This window comes from Corvus cornix, chromosome 1 (assembly GCF_000738735.6).
Source record: "Corvus cornix cornix isolate S_Up_H32 chromosome 1, ASM73873v5, whole genome shotgun sequence".
In the NCBI taxonomy this organism is placed as follows: domain Eukaryota; kingdom Metazoa; phylum Chordata; class Aves; order Passeriformes; family Corvidae; genus Corvus; species Corvus cornix.
In genome coordinates, this window is record NC_046332.1 from 2463699 (window position 1) to 2481004 (window position 17306).

The following is a 17306-nucleotide window of genomic DNA, read 5'->3' on the forward strand; positions in this document are numbered from 1 at the left end:
GATGTTGAAGCTGCAGTTAACAAACGTCTGAGTAGAAGGGGAGCAAGAGAATAACTACCTGAGAAAAGTAACTTGAACCACCTACTCAGAGCACTTGAATTGCATTTCCTGTATTTTCCAGATGTGTGTCTTTCCTTGTGTGTGTTCACTTCTTCCTAAATCAGAAGTAATTTAATTCAGTGAGAATGTGGGGTTTTTTTGATGACCAAACCCCTATTTAAAACAAGAAGAAAAAACCACAAACCACCCTCTCTGAAAACAAAACTTTAAGTAATTCCAACTCATAAGTGAGTGGAAATATTATCTAGATTAAATCAGGGCAGCACATTAAGCTGAACTCATGGCTTCCTAGCAACATCTAGGAGCCTCAGAAACAGAGACAATAGGAACATTCAGTCTACGAAAAGCAGCTCATGATTCCAAAAGCTGGGAAGGACCTCAAGGCAGCCAAACCTGTTCATATTTGTAGGACAGGGAAGGTCTGAGGACGTTTTCTCTGTGCTCCATGTGCCACAGACTCCTCATTCAACCTCTGTCCATCTGCAGAGCAGATCCAGGTTTCAGAATAAGATTGTGAGGAGGGAAGAGGAGCAGGGATCTGCTGATTTGGGAAATGACACCACAGAGAGCTGATAGCTCCCAAGGAGACCTTTGAGCTCCTGTGGGTGTCTGGTTCTCTGCAAAGAGAGTGGCAAAGTCTAAGCAGGCCTGTGGCAAGGGGTGACCTGCTAGTATAAAATGATCAGTGCAAAATTAGCTGTTATAGAACAAATGTCAGTGAAAATCACCAAACAAATTTCTCCTCATTTGAGATTCCTCGGTGTCTCAAATTCACGTGGAGTTTCTCTGGAAGGAGACCCAAGGAGAATGTCAGTCACAGCCTGATTAGCATGAACTCCTTAAACCAAGGCTTCATCTTTGACAACTGTGATATAAACTTATTCTTCCAAGAGTAACCAGAGGACAGGTACCTACAGATGTCATCCATCACCTTCAGATCTACTGACTTCCTTGCAACCTGCCTTCATAGACTCACTTTGTATTCCTTGACCTTGGCTAGAAATGTTTTTTTAGAGTTTGAACTCTGCTGGACAAGTTCTGGCCTGAATATGAATTTTCTTCTCTTCACAGGAAGCTGTGGAGACCTTATAATTGAGATGAAAGCTTCAGCCAGATGTGTAGTTTGTGTACATTTAAAAAAAGGCAATAAAAATGTAGTGCTGATAATTTTTTCCATGCTTTGACTAAGGTAGCAGCTTTTCAGAGCTAAACTGAGGATGTGAGAAGGAAAACAATTCTGAAAGCAAGGAGCTTTGTGAAATAGCATCTCACAATGTCACTCCGTTTCTCCTTGGGACCACTCATTTCATAAAATTTTGAAGTCAGTCATCTTCATCCACAGTCTGAGTAAATATCTGATGATAATCTTGTCTTGGGACAGGAGTTTGCTGTCATTTTTGCAGATGGGAAACATCCAGACAGTGTCGTAAAAGCCTGGTTTGTGGGGTTTGTTTGCCTGGTGTTCAGCCACTTGGGTTTTGTTTTAGACTGCCTTTAGTTAAGTCTTTAGTTTTAAGAGCACCAGGAACTTCTGAAGTTCTGGCAATCCTCACATGATCTAATCCATTAAAATTCAGGGCACCCCAGAACACTGATGTTGTGGAAATTTGAGCTTGCGTGATTAATCTAAACCTCCAGATTGGGTAGAACCCAGAAACAGAGTTGCAGTTCTGGGATTTCATGTTTTCTCTGTTCAGGGCCTTGTTCTAACCAAAGTGATGAGTGGAAAAATTCATGCCTCTTTTGTGGAGGGCTGAGACAAGTTGTTGCACTGTGTAGAACACAACACAGCTCTCAGCACCCTGCTCTCCAAAATTGCCTTCTAGCATAAGATGTCTGGCATTAAATCCGTCATAACGTTATTCATTCTTTCAGCATTTCCACAAGTTATCATGTGACACAGTTGTGACAGGGGGATGCTGCCAGGGTGTGGATTTTGGCTGCTTCCTGCCCCAAACTCATCCAGCATTTGGTGTGATTGGTGCTCTGTCCAGCTGTACATGCTCATCTGAATTTCATAAATTGTTTATCCCATTGACAAAATAAATGTGCAGTCAAAATTAAAATTATTTATTAACAGGGGGAGCTGAAAGTGCCCTGCACTAGGATGTGGTGAAATCCAAGCTCTCTCAGCTGCTCAGGTGACTGAATCCTACAGACTCTCCCTGGGTGTGTAAATAGGACTAGGCACTTTGATTTTCTTTTTGAACAGCAAATTGCTGCCTTTGCAAAAGTTTATTCCGCATACACTCCACATAATTCTTCCCAAGACCTCACCCTTTTTAGTTTCCTTCACCTCTCACCCCCCTTCTACTTTAAACACTGCCAAAAGAAGGCTGGATAGGGAAGGAAAAATTAGTTGGAAAACAAGCATCTGTACACAATCATATACTCCATCAGTGCAAATACAAGGCACTCGAGCCTTATACAATGCTGTGAACATTATGTGCCAAATTTGTTGCAGATGTAGGCAGAAGCTAGAAAATATTGAAAAACAGAAAAGACAGTTAAAAGAGGCATACCAACTTTTACGAAGAAAATACTTATGAACATGGTCCTTAGTATTAAATTCGACAGAGCTCTTTTTTTTTCTGTCTGCTTATGAAATATTGTGCAGCCATTATTTAGGGGAAAAGTAAAGCCACAAGAGGTGGACCAGGTGCCTCCAGTGGTATGGGTTTTATCCAGATGTAATTTTTAAAAATGTATCTTTGCAGGCATCAAAACTCCTGTGGGCTCATTTTTAGAGAAGTGAGTTTCTCAACATATTCCAGCTTGTTGTGAGCAGTGAGAGTGGTGAGCTTGATTTTCTTTCTGTGGTTAACGTGAGCCTGTTGTGTTATTTTATCACACAACCTAATCTAGATATAATTTCTGTACATTAGAATAATTCCTTAGAGGATCTGCTGATTTTAACAAAGAGAAGATTTAATATTTGTGTCTGCAGACTTCCTAAATTACTCTCTTTTTCTAACCTAATTTTATTTGAAAATTACTTTTACGTGCACCTTAATCCAATGAAAACAAAACAGAAAAACAAGAGGCTTCCCTCTACCTTTTTTTTTTTAATTAGACATTTCTTATTTTAATGAAGACCTTATTAAGGAGAGTTGAGCAGCAGAGTGTAGCCATAAGGTCCAGCTCCTCTGGTTGACTTTTTGTAACAGATTTGGACATGTAATCTGAAGGAGGCAAACTCTGGAAGAGCTTAAAATAAAACACCATCCGTATGTACAAATGGCAAAAAGTGGTTTCAATCGTTTTTATCTTTAATGGAGATATTGACTAACACTTCCTTTTTTAAAACAAACAAAACAAAACAGTTTGGGGAGAGAAGAGAGAGCTGCTTTTGCCATGGGAAAAGTGAAATATTTTGCCTAACATGGTATGGCTTATGTCCAAAAACATTTTAATTTTTTAGTGCATGATGGGATTTTTATTTTGGTACTTCAGGAATTCATCCTCCTCTCTGCATCAGGCTTCTTGTGTCTTCACCTAGCTCAGCAAGAAGGGATGTGATCTTGGTGCAGCCTGGGGAGTGCTGTCTGACTCAGAATCCTAATATTTAAGGGAAAATGAAAACTCTTCAGACCCTGAATTACACAAATTTCCATGCCAGTGTTCACTAAACCAACTTTGAGAACTGATCAGTTCTGTCAAAATGCCAACATTGGAACTTGGCATCTTAATTTTAGACATTTAGGTGGAATTTTTTGGATTATATAGCTATAAAATAGATGGAAGCACTTATGGGGTGGCAAGAATAGAGTGTCCTGGCAAATAGACTTTGCCCTTCAGTTTTGAGCTTGTAAAAATTACCAGAATGAGTTCCAGGACAATCCATAAATATATTTAGGGGTGCAACCTGTGTCACTTGAGCCAGGTGCAGTTTGAGGAACTTGCACTTTTTCTGTTGACAAAATTCCAGTGGGCTGCAACCTGAGTTAAATCTGTGAAAGGGATATCTACAGACTCATGGAATTCTCAGTGTGATCTAGAAGGTGAAAATGGGAAAGGGTGGGATTGGCTGGTCTATCCTCTATATACTTAGTGCAAAGTCCACCTAAAAATATAGAGCATGTTAGCAAAATATTTCATGTGGTTGCTGTGGCTTTGGAAGGGCAGGTGTTTCGTATTTCCTCCTGTATATCAAACTCACCAAAGTTGGAGTCACTCTAAGTTCTGGAACCTCCAAACAGTCATTCAAACCATCATGGGAAAAAATTCATTGGTGCTGGGGTTTTGGTGCTTAGAACTTTAGGCAGGACGCACATCACATGCTGCAAAAGCAGCTCCCACTCTGTCCAGTGGAAGTTCAGTAATTCAGAGTCTTTTCACATTAAATTGCATGAAGAGGACAGAAAAACAATCATCATTTGTGCAAGGTGAAGCAAGGATTTCCCTAGGTGCATTTGATTCTCCTCCAACACCCATTATCACCTTCCCATTTAATTAACTTAAAATTAATGGCCTTGAGTCCATTAGAAATGACAAAATTTACTAATTTACGATTTTCTTCACTTTCAGTAGGTTTGAACTTGCATCTCTAATTAATTTTTAAAATTTTTTTGCAAATCTTACTTCCAAGGTTTTCTAATGCTTCTGTTCCCATGTGGGCTTCTAAGGGAGTGGTTGGGACCTACTGTGTCACCCAGTACTAGAGGAGAGAGGCTGTGGTCTCTTTTTAGGGATTTCACTTGAGTTCCTTGACAGGAACAGCACTCAGAATCAAGTTGAGACCCAGCACAAACCTCAGGATTTTGGAGCTGCAGCTGGCAGCTCCATGTGAAAATAATTCAGTGTATTTGTCTGCATATGCAGAACACGTGTATGTATATACATACAAACACTTATATATCCTCATTTGTATGTTTTTTTTTCAAGAACTCTTTTCCTGTTCTGTATTTCAGTGTTTCCACACTCAAGAGTGACATAGTTTGGCAAAAAAATTATGATTCTCAAAGCTCTGCTGCGTAACAGTTTTGTAAGAACCACCTTAATAGAAACATCAGGCCTCTGTGTTCCAAATAATTTTATTGCAGTTAACAGCTCAGCCAGTTGTCAAGTGTGTTGTCACCATGGCCCTCTCTCTCCCTGCCAATAATGACACCAGTGAGTGTTGGATTTTTGTAGCATCTTAAACATTTAGGCACTGTCTTACAGCTGCACAGAAGCTTTTCTCTACCACTTTGGGAGGGGTGGTAGCTAAAAAGCCCTCTGTTATTTTAGCAAAAGCTATTTAGGGATGATACGGTTTCACAGGCATCAAATTAGTTGACCTGCATCAATTTGCATGAAAAATATGCCAAAACCACTTCCTGGATATTGTCTGGATGGGATTTTATTTTTCTAAACTAAATACGGGATTTTTGATAGTTGTGAGTTCCCTTCAAGAATCATTTGTGGCCTTGACCTCTCCAATGCCTCCTCCATTCCTTGTGCTTGCAGGGGTGTCTTACCAGGAACAACCTCCTTGACGTTAATACTTCCTAAATATAAGGAGAATTTATAGGTACTTTCATTTGCCTCACGTATAATCCTTAAATTTATAAACTGTGCTCATGTGAGGTTTGTAGTGTTTCAGTTATTTCTTTTTTTCTTTTAAATGTTGATTGCAATTTATCCACTTGTAAATCTCTGCTTGAACTGTACTGCATTTTTATTGCCTTTTTTTTTTTTTATGAATATGCCACAGAAATATTCTCTGTGTTTCAGCTGAATATGGAAAGGGTATTATCTCAGTCAGCCTTCAGTAGTATGCCTAAATTGTCCTCTACTTTTATTAAAAAACAGCACTTCGGGAAAAAGTTTTACATCTAAAAAATGTAGAACTGGGAATTGTGACTTAGGAGTGATATGGAGAACTTTGTAACAAACTGATCCCCAAATTTTATCCTCTTTTTTATGATGTTAAATAATATCTTGGTTCTGTGGAAATTTACCTTTAGGAAACACAACTGGGTGTGATTCATTGTGGGAAGCAGGGAATAGAAATGTTGAGTTTTTGGAAAATTTAGTCTCAGTGATAATTTTTTTTTTCCTTTATTTTCCCTCTGTTTCCCAAAACATGTTCAGCATGGTAAAGTATATTTTTTCAGAGAACAGATGTGATAATTAAGAACTGGAATAAATATCAAAAATCCACGAAAAAATAGATGTTGAGTTGGCCATGAATTGTCTACCTAGACCCTTATTCTTTTCAACCCATGATATAATATTGCTTTTTTATAAACATACATATATACGCACATATCCCCACATTTCACCCATACAGCTCTAGTATTGCTTTCTACACTAACTGATCAAATATTATGAGCTGGAAGATTATTTTGTTGATGAAAAAAGGTGTAAATCAAGTATAATAATTTTTTGTGGGGGTGCTATAAGGTTTTCGTTGCCTGCACCATAGGTAGTGCTTTTGTTGAGGACAATTAGAGCTTGAAACTCAATTTCTTAGGTGAGGAGTGATTTATGATTGCAAACATACATTCAAAATAATAAATATTTGGTAATTTTGCACATTCCTCCCATTGCTGTATATAATTATTTCCTGTGTGTAGCATTAGTGTCTCGTGAGTAAAAAGCTTCTCATAACCTGTCCTCCTGCAGCGTTGCTAAGCTCAGCTATTGAATGCAATTTTTTGTGCGGTATTAGGTAAAAAGAAAGAAAAAGTTCTTTATCTAAAAGTCTCTACAGTCTTTCTACTATGGGCAGGGGAGTTTACAAGTTGCCATTGTTTTTCAGTGCAGTAAAAATATATTGAGAATCACCAGTGTACATATAATGCGTTTAACATGGATCCACAAAAACCAGTTCCCCAGCTTGCTCTTGGTGAATTAAAAATTACTTGAATATACAGTTATGCTGTTTTTTAGCTTTTTTCAGATCTAGGAAGATGATGCTGAACCCTTAGGCACAGAGTCCTTCACAGGAGTGTCTACTCAGCTCTTTATGGTGATGATCAAGTTCTCTGTAGCTGATGTAAAGTAGTTGTAGTAACTCACAGTACAATACAGTGTTAATGATGTGCTTTGTTTCTAAATCTAAAAAAAATATATATGTATATATATTTATATAGATATTTATGAAGTGACTCCACTCCTGCAGAGCTCACACCAAGCACTTCGAAAAGACTCTAGAAAAGAAAAACAGATCCTGGTCTGATGCTTTGATGCTCTAGGAGGATTCCTAAAATCTTTATTTCTAATACTGGTGCCTTGATAAGACCAAAAGACAGGGAGATGTACAGGAAAACTTGACAAGTATTAGGAATTTCGGTTTCTGGTGGTTTAACATTCACAGATTGTCATGAAAACAGTCACCAACTAAGAGAAGAGATATCCTAAGAACATATACAAAGAATACAAATATACATATACAAGGAATAAAAGTAAATCATTGTTTTACAAGATGGCAAAGTTTAATGGGGCACCACAGTGCTCTGTTCTAAGAAATTGTTCTTTATATTAGTGTGAGGTTTGGAAAACAGGATAAAAACTGAAGTGTCCAAATTTTCAGTTATGAGAACAATTACTTTCATATATTGGCATTAAATAAAATTCTCTACTGGGAAGTGCAAAATAAAGCATCTGGGAGAAGAATCTCCTGAACTAGGTGACCCATACAGATCCAGAGAACCATTGGTCACTTTAGCACAGGAGCTTTTCCCTTCCCCAGATGCTCTTAAAGGGAAAAAAGAACGTGGGATGGTAGAATGGACAGGAGTTGGAAGCAAATGTCATGAAAAGGTGAATGCAAACCTGAAGTTTCTGATTCAGGCTGTGGATAAAGGGTGGATTATGACTTTAAATGAGAAATCACTAAGTTGCAGTGTTGGTATTCCAGCTGTTCACCTCCTGATACTCCAGGTCAGGAGTTCCTCGGGGTTTCCTAGACTTTGCCTGTCCTCAGAAGTACCCCAAACCCACGGTGTCTCTCCATTCTGTTATGAGACTGCTTTGTGCTCATGGAGTGAACCTGGTCCCCTGCTGCATCTTCCTCAGACCACCTGCAACTCCTTTAGATTCTAGTTCAGCACCACCTCAGTTTCTTTTGCCAGCAAAAATACTGAGTTCAGCTGCAGCTGCATCAATTAGCTCCTCAAGCCTGCAAAGAGTGACACCAGTGACACTTTTTTGGGTGACTGAGGGACCCACTGGCGAGTGCATAAATGTAATGATCAATCCTTCCTTTCATGTTGCTGTGTTTAAACATTCTTTTTCCACCAAGTGCTTTGCAGGTGACAATCCCCTGCTCTTCACTCATAAAACACACAAAAAATATTGTGCATCTGTCACAACCGAGCTTCACAGGTGTGCAGCAGCACAGATGCTGGTTAAAAATGACCTCTATAAATATAGATATACTTTTATATATATTTATATATTCTTGTTGCTCAGAGATAATTCGGATTTTTGGCCCTTCATGACAAGACAGACATTGAGGTGCTGGAATGAGTCTTATGAGGAGCAGCTGAGTGAGTTAGGGGTTGTTTAAGCTGGAGAAAAAGAGGTTCAGAGGAGACCATATCACCCTCTCCCTGGAGAGGAGGGTGTGGTGAGGTGGGGATCAGTGTCTTCTTTCAGGTAAGATGAGAGGAAACATCCTCAAGCTGCACTAGTGGAGGTTAGGATGGGATATTAGGTTAAAATTCCACCACCAAAAAGGTTTTCAAGCATTGGAACAGGCTGTCTTGTCGGGAAAACATCACTGAAGGTATTCAAAAATCAGGAGATGCAGTGCTTGCAGACATGGCATAGTGGTGAACTTGGAATTATTAAGTTTAGGGCTGGACTTGATGACCTTGAAGGTCCGTTCCAACCTAAAATATTCTCTGATCCTACATAACAGGTGTCTTGTGGTCACTGAATTTCACTGTGTTAGTGTTTTCCTGTGCTTGTTCCAGATAATGTTTCTCATCCCGTGTCAAGTATGTGAGCTCCCCTAGGGGGGCTGTCTTCATCCTCCCAGGATACGGACAGGACCTGCTTTTATTTGGAGTGGTTTGCTGAGGCACTATTACTTTATAAAATATCAAAACCTGCTTACTTGGCTCTTTGGCTGTACACCAGCCTGTGTTATCCTGAAAGTGGAGGTGAATTTTTGATTTCAGGGTCTAAGACTCCTGCTAATTTGCAATTTACCCAGACCAGGCTTGTCTTTCCACAGAGATTCAAGAGTTTTAACCCTCAATGTATCTTTAGAATGATGAACCCCTCTGCCTATGTTGTTGCAGCTTTTGTTTGGGTTTTGGTTTTGGGTTTTTTTAACTACTAGGATATGTTTGGCTAAAGATTTTTGAATTAAGAGTGTCTTTTGAACAAACTATTGAAGCTACTTGAACTCTTCCAGCAAGAATTAGGGTTTCATTCAGGTGCTGCAATGAGCAGTTGAGGACACTTAACTGTGCTGAGAGGGACTCAAGGACTGTAGGGGATTATTGGGATGATGGGGAGCACACCCATCAGTGAGATGATGAAAAATGGACCTCTGGAGCCCAGAGAAATGGGAGTCATTTCAAGGGCTGAGCGGATGGGTTAGGGCTGCAGCAGCAGCAAGCACCAGAGGTTTATTACTGACCTCATGGGCCACTCACTGGGGCAGGGCTGACAAGTGGAAAGAACCTGTTTTCAGTGGTTTCCAGGGGTTTGATATGTTTCTTTTCAGGCTGACAATGAAAGGAAGCAAAATTTTTCATTGTTTTTCTCCAGCTCTGGGAGATGGAAGAGTGCACATCAGGTATCTACTTTATCTTGCTGATTTCAGGCAATAATTTGTGATGGAAGAAGTGCAGACATTAAGTCCTGCTCAGCTTGACTCAGAAAAGAGGTTTTTAGTTGAGATCACTTTTGGGCAGAGCTGGTACTTGACATTCTCATTAAAAGTAACCACATGCAGTACTACTTGTTGCAGGAGTTGCAAACTCCTTTGCTCGTTTTATTTTAGTTTCAGTGGGAGGAACATCTCTTTGGCCCTCAGAGTGCCTAAACGCAGAGGAATGCTGCCTGCCAGTGTATCCACATGCCTCTCCTTACATTTAGAAATCATAATGGGGGATATACCCTGAAGTGGAAACACCAGAGGACTTATTTGTGACCCTGCAGTGATACAACTCTATCAGTGTCACAGAAATGGTGCTGATTTATACCAGAGAGCAGACCCTTGGCATCCAGAGCAACAGGGATGGTAAAAAGCCAGCCTGAGGCTTTTCTCCTTTGCTGCTTTGCTGCTTCAGGTCTCTGCCATGGATTACTTCTCACTTCTCCCTCTTCTTCCAGCAGGATGTGGATGCAGCCACTGAGGCTTTGCATAAGTGGAAAAGGTGAGCAGCTCTGTGGAGGGCCCGTGCTGACAGCAAACACATCCAACAAAACACAAGTCAGGATGGATCCCTTCCCATAATCTCCTTTCTCTCATGCAACTTGACAGAAAAGCACAGCAGAGGCAGCTGGGTTTGCTGCTGATCTCTTGCCTTTCACCTGGATTTTTGTTTCCTCTGTCCTAATGTCTCCTGTCAGCTTTTGCTGTGTCCAGCCTTCCTTTTTGCTGAGCAGCAGGCAGAAGAGAGGGGATCTAATTTAGGGGACAGCCATCAACACACTGTAAATTTGGCAGCATGTCACGAGCAGACGTCAATATGCTGTGTAATTTATAAGGCAATGCGTCCATTTTTGAGGCCAGCCCTGAATCTCAGTATATCAAAAAGCAGAAGAATAGACTGCTGCTGCCACTTATAATAACATGTCCAGAAATACACTGTGTGAAGGGTCTTGTATCTATCAATGAAAGTGTTTTAATTCTCCTTTTAGTGGCTATGTGTTTAGTAGAAGTTATGGCTAGGATGACTTCATTGGTAAAGCTCCACTTTATGCAGCAGGAAGGGAGAACAAAAGATGTAATAATCTCTGGTGTGTCATGTGGATTCTCATTGTGTGGCATCGACTTCAGTGGACTGAAAATTCTCTAGTTAGGTTTTTTTATCTGCTCCAGAGTTCCTGGCTAAATAAGAGTTCAAAAGTCAAGATTACAGCCTGATGTTTGTTGAACATGTTTGATAAAATTGAAGGGATAGAGAAGTTCTGGAGGCAGCTTTAAAACGCACCCATTGCTTTCATTGCTATTTTATCGAGGAGATTCTTCACTCTGGGCAGAACAAACCCACCCTGTGGCCTGCTTGTGCATCCCAGCCCACATCCCACAGGGATAAGCTTACCCTTTCCTCTATGAGGGAGGTGGACAGGGAATTTTTTCTCTGGCCATGGGGAGGGGAAGGAGGGTGATCTGTGCATTTCCATTCCTTTCCTGTTCTAGTCTGATGGCAAGTGCTGAAGGGCAGGGCATGACATGAATTCTACTGCTATAAAACCTTGGGTTTGTTAATTTATTTATTGTTTATCTAATTATTTATTTGCCCAGGAAGTCCAGACTATCCAGAGGATACAGAGGATATTTTGAACTGAGGAACTACCAGGACTGAATTAGCTGATGGGCCTAATCTTGAAGCCAGGCATAATTTGGTCTGGCTATTCACCTGAGTGGAGAAAAAACATTTTAAGACAAAGTATACCTTGTCGAGACTCACAAAAACCCCTAAGAACATGAAGTACATACCAAAATAACTGAACTCATAAGACAGAAGATGACTCCTCTCTCTCTCTGCCTCACTGCCTGCAGAGGAATGTCAGATTAGTGCAGAAGCCAACACAGACATGGAAAGTGCCATAGTGCAGCAGAGATTTAACACCAAATCAGTGCTGAGGGGCATCTGAGCCATCTCATTCACTGCAAAGCAGGTGGCAGAAAGCAGCCGTGTCCAGAATCCAGAGGAAGGGTTTTCAGGGCTAGAGCTAAACATGCCTTGGTATCAGACCTGGGACTTGCACGCCAGGCTAGAGGACCAGTGTCAAGGTCAGCTCAAAGCTGCTGCACTGGTGGGCTAGCACTGGAACCTTGGTACCAGTAAACTGCATGGAAACTAGAAAAATCTCCAGATATTCTGGCAGTTATTGTCTAGGAGCTTTACCCTGAACTGGTCCTGCTTACTCAGACAAGGTCAGGGAAGGTTTTCCACAAGGAAGGGTTTCATGAACTCCAGGGTCCTATCAGCCTCCTCAGGACCAGCACACAGATGCAAGCCCTGATTCATAGCTGTTGAGGAAGGGCCACTTGAGGTGCATTCATGCTCTTTTCCAACAGCTCTTTTGGACTTCTGGGAATCCAGGGGTCTGTCTCCAGGGGGAGAACAAGTCAGGTACCAAGTCTGTGGCTATTGACTCCCTCGCTTTCAGCAGGACGCTGCTGTGTTTGCCATATGACATTGCTGCAGAGGCAGACAGTCCAGGGCCAGTGAGGGATGGAGAGGTATCTGGTGGACAATGATTCCTTCGGGATTGTACTGTCTAGAAGATGGAAGAGGGCCAGGAAAGATCAAAGGCACAGCCTCTGCTAAAAAATAGTGATTACAGCTGTGTGCATGTATGGTTGTGGGGGGCATTCTGTTTTCTGTTTTGATTTAATTATTAAGCTGTTAGGAAATATAATTTCAGTTCAATTTCAAAGCAGGTTTTTTTTTTTGTGAATTAAAATTTTTTTGCTCAGAAGTCAATGTGTGCATGTATGTAATTGCAGCTTCACAAGCTGTCATTGTGGCATTGTAAAGGTAAGCTCAGTTTCTTATGCAGTAGCATTATAAAACTGTGTGTAAAACTGAAATGGTTCACTGAAAAGGAAACCATAAAACTGTATAAAGATTCATGATCCCTTACTGGTCTTATTTTAACAAGAAACTATAAAAGGAAACATTTTTTTTCTGTGCTAAAAGTAAAGGTCACTCAGTAGCTTTCAGTTTTCTTTCCTTCTTTCCCCCTTCTTGGCACTCATGTCAGTTTCTGAAAATATTTCATTCGTTTTTCTTTCATTTCTCCCCTTTCAAGCTCACCATCTTTCACTCTAACAGCTTCTTTCTTCTCTATCGTTATTTCCCAGCAAACCAATATCCTTAGGGGTTCTCCTGCCTTTTATTACAAAGAGTTCATCTCATCCAGCCCTGTGAACTGCAGGGCAGATAAGGAGCTATTTTCAGCACTGTAATGTTCTAGAGGTAGTCTGCACACCACTTCAAAAAGACTCATTCTTTAGTCATTCCTAAACTTTCTTTTCCTCAGAGCCTCTGTAGCATCTCAGAACAATGGTAGAGAACCAGTGGTCATTTGTAAAAAATGGCAAGGAAACACTGAAAATTGTGTGCTAGACTCCAAACACAGAAGTTACTGACATTTCACTCTTGTGAGGAGATACTGGGTCAGTCAATTCTTATTTTTAAGGAGTCAGATACTCTGATTATTGAATATTCAGAGATTTTATGGACTAGAACTGTCATTTCTCTAATCTCTGGGTTCTCTCCTGGGTCTTAACACTCCAGAAGTATAACATGAATGTTTGCATTTGAAGAGTGGCTTCTGCCTCTCTGGCCAAATTCTGTGCAGCCAGGTCCTGGATTTACCAAATAATTTTACCTTTTAAGGTACCAAATTTCTGATGAATGGAGGTCATGGCACCTGCAGGACCCTCTCATGGACTTTATTGCAGATGCGTGTCCAAAGCCGTGTATATTTTTAACAGGTTCTGTGCCATTCAGTAGTATAGATGTTCTCATGGGGTTTTCACCACTAAAATTTTTACTTTTCCATGGGCTGAAGAAGTCAGTGAATTACTGATTAATTATGCATTACAAAAATCTTGAAAATCTACCATTAGCATGAGATTTTTGTTTCCTTCCTCTCTTAAGATATGCTTGCTTTTATCTGGCTTTCTATTTATGTATTTGTTGTTCCTACATAGCCTCTGTAAATAAAAAAGTCTTTCTAATGTTTCCCAGTCCAGTGATTTTTTTTTTCTGTTTATTTTTTTGGCAAGAAATCTTTATTTTAAGGCAACAGCATATTGACTTTTCTAATTTTCCTTCCCTGCTCTAGTAACTCTAGTTGAGTTTTAGTGGCAGCTACTTCAGAAACCAGAGTCTTGTGACAGCTTCATAGATTTTACTCAGTAATTTATGTTGTGCTTTGTAAAGCTGCAGACCACTGGAGCTACTGCAGGTGCATGTTCTTTTCTTCTTTCTCCATTTGGAATTGAAAAGCTCTTCCTTATTTTTAGTTTATTTTTGTTAATTTTATTCAAGCTCCCTCTGGTTAATATTCTCATCATCTCTTTCTGTTTGCAAGTACCCAAGAATAAAAATAATCTTCTATTTATTCCACTATTTGTTTTTCTTTAATCACTTACTTCTATAAGAGAAATGTTTGGCTGGTAATATAGCAAAAAGGAAAGCCTTTTTTTTCTCCCTGAAAGGACTACCACAAAATTCAGGGTTATTTTAAAATCAGATATTTCAACCATCTCTAGAAAACCTTAAAATAGTGTAATTTTTTCCTTTAATTAGCTTAAATGTTATGTTTAAAAATGTGATGTGAGATAGAAATGCAACTCTAGCAGAATTCTATCTAGGGCAAAGTGGCAGCTGATAAATCTGAATTTCCAGGCAGATTTTCTCCTGAGTGCTTGCAAAGCAGTTGTTGGATGTTCTTCAGTGAGAGGGGTTTCAACAGTGTAAGACTGGGACACTTTAAAATGTGTTTTACCTGTGGAAGGTGATCTGCAGGGTTTGGCAGGGCATGGAGCACTCCCCTGGCACTGCCCTCTTGTCTTGCCCAGCCTGTTTGCCCTCTCCCAGACACACTCCCAGAGGATGCTTTGGGAAGGAGTAACCTTGGCTGTGGCTCTGCTGAGGCCCTGGCAGGGGGCTGGGGTTGCCCTTTTGAGTACAAAAGAGGAATGTCACTGCTGGTACATGCTGCTGCTGGGGGATGTCCATGTATTGGACCTGGCTCCTGTTCTGAATAGAAAATTGCATCTGCTCCCAGAGCTCATTAGGTGTTCAGGGTAACTGTGTGCATACTGAAGGAGACTCCACTAAATTATTAGTCTTGATTAATAGAATTATTATAAAAGAAAAGTTATTTCAGTGAAATTAGCCCATCATTTGTTTGATAAGAAAGCCTGTTCTATGCACGTAACTTTAAATATTGCAGGGCTAGAGGTGAATCTTCCAGGCTAACTTTACATGAAAGGTTGAACACCAGCATGGCAATGGATGAGATTTCTCCAGATGGGGAGTGTGGGGTGGTCCAAGAGGAGGGCCAGGTTCACATGCTCTTCTCATGCTGCACTTTGTGCTTCTCCTGCATTGGATGGGGCATTGATGGGATCTGTTACATGTAAGCCACTCCTCAAAGGCTCTAGTCTTAAGTTCAAGACTAGTTAAACACTTGAAAAAGTTTTGAAGGACTGGACTTACTATAACACAGCTTAGTGCACAGTACAAAATATAGTGCTTTTTATAGCTCAGACCTTTATAATTCTTCCAAAGAGGCCCAGTAGAAATCTATGAGCAATAGTAACCCAAGGAATATGCTCCTTAGTACTCGTATGGACTAAATCCAGGAGAACTGCAGCTCCAAACACTTGAGGAAATTGGGTAGCTGTGCTGAAGCAGAAAGCACCAACAATTTTGGCAACTCCTAAAATGCCACTGAGTTCAGCAGAAGAGAGCAGAGCCGCTTTCTTTTCAGCCAGCATGTCTTCTGTCTCTCTCTTTCTCACAGCTGCCTTTGTCTACTGTCTATGCAAATACCTACGCTACAAGCCTTGTGAGTTTTCTGGCCTTCTGTGTTTTTCCCAGATACTTCATTATTCCAGGGAGGTTGTGGAAGTGTTTGTGCCTGTTTGTGTGCACAGTGGACAATGCCATGGACTGTTCACTGGAGTGATAAATTGTGCTCACTCCGATGTCAGGTACCTCTCATTGACTTCAGTTTCTTCCCTATTGGATGTGTTTTAGATTAAGCAGGCATTAGGCATTAATCAAGGAGGTATCTACAAATAAATTTTTCATCATAATGAGCTGTGCAGCTGAATTAATAGTATTTGCACTCTCATTATTTGTCATGATGTATGGGTGGGGTAGCAGTGCAGTGCACCCAGCTTGGCTGTTGGTGTTGCTGTGATCCCAACTTTTAGTTCAGCAACAAATAAAATGCTCATGTAATGATAGGTCAGGACATCTTTTTCTGCCTGCAGAATATATTTCTAATGTTTTAGACACGGCATTAGAGTTTTCTCATAGCAGATACATATTTTTAGCTATTTTCATGTCTGGTATTGATAACAAAGTGGTAGGTCAAGGTACCAATGGGACAAAAACAGGGTTTTGGAGCTGGTTATGATATAGATCTTGCAAAATATCTCAGCAATAAGTGCAGGTGTTGTATTACACACATGCAGTTTTAAAATTTCACTGTACTCTGACTCTGCAAACTCTATTTGTAACAAGGAATAAAAAAAACCCTTTTTGTAGGAGCTAAGTTTTTAAAACTTAGAGTGGCTTTCACTTTGAACCAGTAACTGGTTCAAGACATTTTCATTTGTATTTTTTCTGCCTAAGAACAGGTAAGAGAACTGATGTTCTTCCTGAGATGACAACTAGTGTCCTTTGAAAGAGAATGTAATTTCTCTAATGACTGACAGAATTCTGGAAAAGAAGGATGCGTGTAAAGAACTGGTAAATGCAGACCATAGAATAAATTTTTTGTGGATAGAAGTATTTTTTACATGTTTAATATTAATTTTAATAATGTATACCCTTCCATTGAAAACAAAATTACTGTGAGAATTAACCCAAATATTTAAATCTGTTTGGTCTCAGAGTGCCCTCATAGATACACAAGAAATTTTTATTATTTTTTCACACTACTTTCATTGAAGCCTTATAGGTAGTAAAAGGTAACCTCTGAAAAGGGATGTTTGTTGAATCCTGGAATGGTTTGGATTGGAAGGGACCTTTAAAAGTAATCTAGTTTCAAACCCTCTGCAATGAGCAGGGACACCTTCCACTAGACCAGGTTGCTCAAAAAAATCCTGGGGTGGAATATGTCTGGCAAAGTTTATTCTTCCAGCAGGAAGAGTGGAGACATTTGGAAAAGTGAATCCTAATTTCAGAGGTGCAGAGCATAAACTGTAATGCTCTGTTCCTATGGAGTTGTGTGGCCTCATGACCCATTTCAGAGTTTAAACATTTGCAGCAGCCAGACAACGGTGACCATCTTCATCCTCCTCAAAAACGACATTTATCCCAGCACAGTCAGCATGGCTGTCTTTATGGATATATAAAAGAGTGATGTGATTGAGG